Here is a 4,661-nt window from a genome sequence, read left to right as displayed (position 1 = left end):
GTAGCTCTCCCATGATCTGGTTGCTTGTGCCCTTTCGTTGAAGAAAACAGGATTTGCATTGGAAGACTGCCTTTCTGACGAGATTGCGGGCTCCCAGAATCCAGTACTGCTGACGAAGATTGGTGAACGTTGCATCAACTCCAGTGTGCAGATAGGAGACATGAAAATGTCGAACCAGCAGTCCAGCTAGTGGTGTATCTTTAGGTATCAGAATCGGGTGCTTGGCGTTGTAGTTGAGTGTAGATTGCTCGATTCTACCACCGACTCGCATTACTCCATAATCATCCAGAAACGGAGAAAACCGGATAAGATCCGATTTAGCGTTAAGCTGACGTCGATTCTCTAGCTGCGCATATTCTCTGGTAAAGGATTTTTGTTGCACATGTCGAATAAGTCGGCGCTGTGCGTCCAGCAACTCTTCAGACGTAAGGAATGGTGCCGAATTCCTATGATGGGATCGAAGAGTGTGAATAAAGCGATGACAGTAGCTAGATACCCTTATAAGACGCGTCCAGGTTGAGAATTTGTGGATGAGTAACTCGTGTATACTTTTATCAGGAAAGTTATGTAGAGTCGTGGGCTTTATGGCTCGTTCTTCGGTGTTGACATCGAAACTTGAAGATACGCTGAACTTGCTTGTAGAAGGTGGCCACTCAGAGGTGGGTGTGGCCAGCCAGGACGGACCTTTCCACCACAGTCGATGCTCCAGAAGCTTTGACGGATGAAGTCCTCGGGAAGCACAATCTGCAGGAGTGTCTTCCGTGCGAACATGGTTCCAGCAGCTACGGGGAAAGTCGCTCAATATCTCAGAAGTTCGGTTGCAGACGTAGGTGTTCCACCGTCGAGGGGGAGCTGAAAGCCAGTGTAGCACAATTTCTGAATCTGTCCAGCAGCTCGTGCTGAAAAGCGGAATTGTTAGTGATGTTTTGACAATAGAAAGCAATCGAGATAGAAGTAACGCAGCGTTTAGCTCCAAACGTGGAATTGATACGGGCTTGATCGGGGCCACCCGGGTTTTGGCGGCAACCAGAGTTACTTGAAAGCTGCATCCAACTGCAACTCGAGCGTAAACTACCGCACCGTAGGCGTGCGAGGATGCGTTGGCGAATCCGTGTAGATGAACATCTCAAAATGGTGACGCAATATACCGTGGTACTTGGCATTGCGTAAGTGCTGGCAAATCCTCTACTAAGGCTCTCCAGCGCGTACGTAGACTTTCAGGAATGGGGTCGTCCCACTGCAGGACACTTGTCCAGCTTTCTTGGAAGATTAGCTTGAGTAGAACTGTGACCGGCGCTACCAGTCCAAGCGGATCACAAATTCTTGATAGCTGAGACAAGAGCTCTCTTTTCGTCGGAGAAATGGTCGCATCGCATCCCTTTAGGTTGAGATACAGAACGTCCTTCCCAGGGTTCCATTGGATACCAAGAACCTTGACAGGTGAATCCGCAGCTGATTTGTTGAGGAGCTGGATAGGTTCAAAACATCTATCTTCATCTGGTAATGATTTCATAAGACGCCAACTATTAGAACTCCATTTGCGTAGCTTGAATTTTCCCTTATCCAAGAGGGCTATAAGCTCGTCCTTGAGAATCATAAGCTCCTCGAATGTGTTGGGTCCTGTAGGGATATCGTCCACATAGGCATCGTGCAGAAGAGCGTGAGCTGCTGCAGGGTATTCATGGCCATGATCGTCGGCAAGTTGCTTTAGAACTCGAACAGCCAGAAATGGTGACGGTGGCAATCCGTAGGTAACCGTCAGCAGGCGAAAATGAAGCAGAGGTTCATTCTCAATCGTGCGCCAAACAATGCGCTGAAAATTGGTGTGTGGCTTAAAGATATTAATGCCTCGAAACATCTTTTCGACATCTGCGCATAAAACATATTGGTGCTGCCGGAAGCGTAGACAAACGCCAAGAAGATCGCGTTGAATCGGTGGACCAATATGTAGTCTGTCATTGAGCGATACTCCAGAGCTGTCCTTTCCTGATCCATCAAAAACTACACGACATTTGGTAGTCAGACTGTCCAGTTTGATAACAACGTGGTGCGGCAAATAGAAGCAGGTGTCTGGGGACTCCTCAACCTGAGCCGAGGTCAGTTGTTCTATATGTCCACGTTGCAAGTAGTCGTCCAGGAAAGCTTCGTACTGCTGCTTCAATTCTGGATCCCGACGAAATTTGCGTTCCAGCGAGAAGAAGCGATTGATGGCCTGTGGCAAGGTCGAATCAATAGGCGGTGCCTTCTCCTTGAAGGGATACTCGACGACGTACACCCCGTCCGTCGAGCGCTTGTGTGTGGCAGCAAAATGACGCTCTGTGGGATCGCTGGCGTCCAGGAGAGCCTGGTTAGGCTGAATGCTGTCCATCTCCATGAATGAACGAACCATCGTGGCTAGGTCCGCGTGCTGAGTAACCGCAGAAGTAGGGTGATCATCGAATGCAGAGTAAGAGTCTGCCAGAATCCAACCAAATACAGTATTGAGAGCGATAGGAAAGTCGTTACCAAAGTGTTTTCGATCTCCTGTGTATAGGAAGCTCGCAGATTTGCCTCCACGTAGAGGATGAGGTGTCAATAACTTGGGCAGGATGTGATGACGTCAGCGAGTTGAGAATGAACGAGATCAATTCGACAGTTTGGCCCGAATGACGAGAGCGCAGCTTGATATGTGCGCGTCCTAGGGTAACGCCCGCGCTGTTGGCGGCGAGACCGAGAATAGAAATCCGTGCGTGCGTTCGACGCACGCCTATTCGCTGAACAAATGATTCCGATGCCAAGGTTATTGTAGATCCAGTGTCCAGGAGCAGCCTGCAGGTTGAAGTGTGTCCCCAGGCGTCGATGACGTCAGCAAGGATGGTTGGCAACAGAGTCTGAGAACCAGCCGCCGGAATATTCTCCAGAGTATGATGCGTAAAGTTGTTTTCCGCGGGAGTCTCGCTTCCCAAGCGATGACCTTCTCGAGCTAGCGGTTGATTGTGGCCAATTGTAGATCCCGCATGTGAGACTGCTGGTCGATCGCGGCTGTCAACACTTGCTGTGTCAATGTTGTTGCCATTTTGAATTGGCTGCGACGAGCCATGAACCAAACTATGATGCTTGCGGCGGCAGATCCGACAAGTATGCCTCGATGTACAGTTGCCCATCATATGAGCCGGGCTGAGGCAATTGAAACAGAGCTTTCTTGATTTGAGGAAGTCTCGGCGAGATGCAATGTCGAGTGCGATGAATTGAGGACACTTAAACAGTTGGTGATTCTGCTGGCACGATGTGCACTTCGGCTCTTCCCGTCTTGGATGCGTGTCTGCGTGGTGCGTGGTAGCTGCGCGTCGAGCTTGGGTTGATCGAGTTAATTTAAAAGCCTCCAACGTATCGCAGCGTGACGTGAGAAATTTCAAGAATCGGTTGATGGTCACACCTTTTTCCTCGGATTCTGCGCACTGAGCCCAGGCTTGGCGGGTATCGCTATCTAATTTTGAAAGTAAAATAAAAATTAGCCAGGGATCCCTCTCTTCGCAATCAAGAGCTCGTAGACCACGACCAGCGATTGCTTGTTATATCGCTGTTCCAGCCGATCCCATGCTTCCCGATAGTTGTCATTAGTAACTGGAATATGTTTAACTAATGCAAGCGCGTCTCCGGCAAGGTACGATTTTAAATAATGAAATCGTTGGCAATCCGTCAGGCTCGAATTGGAAGCAATCGATCCAATAAACATGTCCGAAAAATGTTTCCAGTCCTCATAATTTCCAGAAAAAGTCGGAAGTTTAATTCGCTCGAACTGAAAATCGACATGACTTCTCTGGGATGTGTCTGCGGCTTGAACTGTGGCATCAATACTGTTTAAGGTGACATCCGTCTCAACTCCTCCAAAGTATTGCTGAGAATAGCGTGTGTAGCATAATGTTTGTCCTCATATGCGGCAAAATCCTCGTCAGGGTTCTCCCAATCGGCTTCCGATTTAAATGAATACAGCTCTTCCGAGAGCCGTACGAACCGCAAATAATTTTCCTGTAGTTGCGCCAGGCGGACAACTATTTTTTGCACTGAATGAATGTCATCAACAAATTTTAAGGCATTATTATGCGCACGAGTAATTTGGCTTATGCAGAAGCCCCGTTGTTGAATCACACTCCGCATGGTAGTCGAAAGAAGGGAACGATTCTATACGATGTAGGAATCTATAGATCATCGTTTGCCAAAAGGCCAATAATCAAAATCAAATGCACGAAAGAAACGCAGTAATCCGGCTCGAAGGACCAATTTTTATGTTCATAAATAAACCCGCCAGTGTTAATGTTTAGTTTGATTTATTGGTTAATTTCAGACACTTAATATTAATTAGTTCGACACCGATGCGTACGTTTTCTCGCAGATCAAAAATGTGACTAACTTAAGCTTTGGCTGTACTCACGCCATACGATTAAACTAGCATAAGACGTAAACAAGTTACAGTTAGAAGGGAGTTAGAAGTTTGGAAAAGTACTGGGCAAGCTCGCGGACAATTACAGCGGTGCGATGCTTACATTGATTCCGCTGATAAGCTCCGCTGAAGCTGCAGACAAATGATAATGTAAACAAAGATAAAGGGTGACTTGTTCGCATATACAGGGTGTCTCGTTCCCAAACAATAATTATTAAAGATCCGTTCGCTTCGCGAGTGA

The sequence above is a fragment of the Drosophila sechellia genome, chromosome 2L, assembly GCF_004382195.2.
Source record: "Drosophila sechellia strain sech25 chromosome 2L, ASM438219v1, whole genome shotgun sequence".
Lineage (NCBI taxonomy): Eukaryota > Metazoa > Arthropoda > Insecta > Diptera > Drosophilidae > Drosophila > Drosophila sechellia.
Note: the sequence above shows the minus strand (reverse complement) of the source record.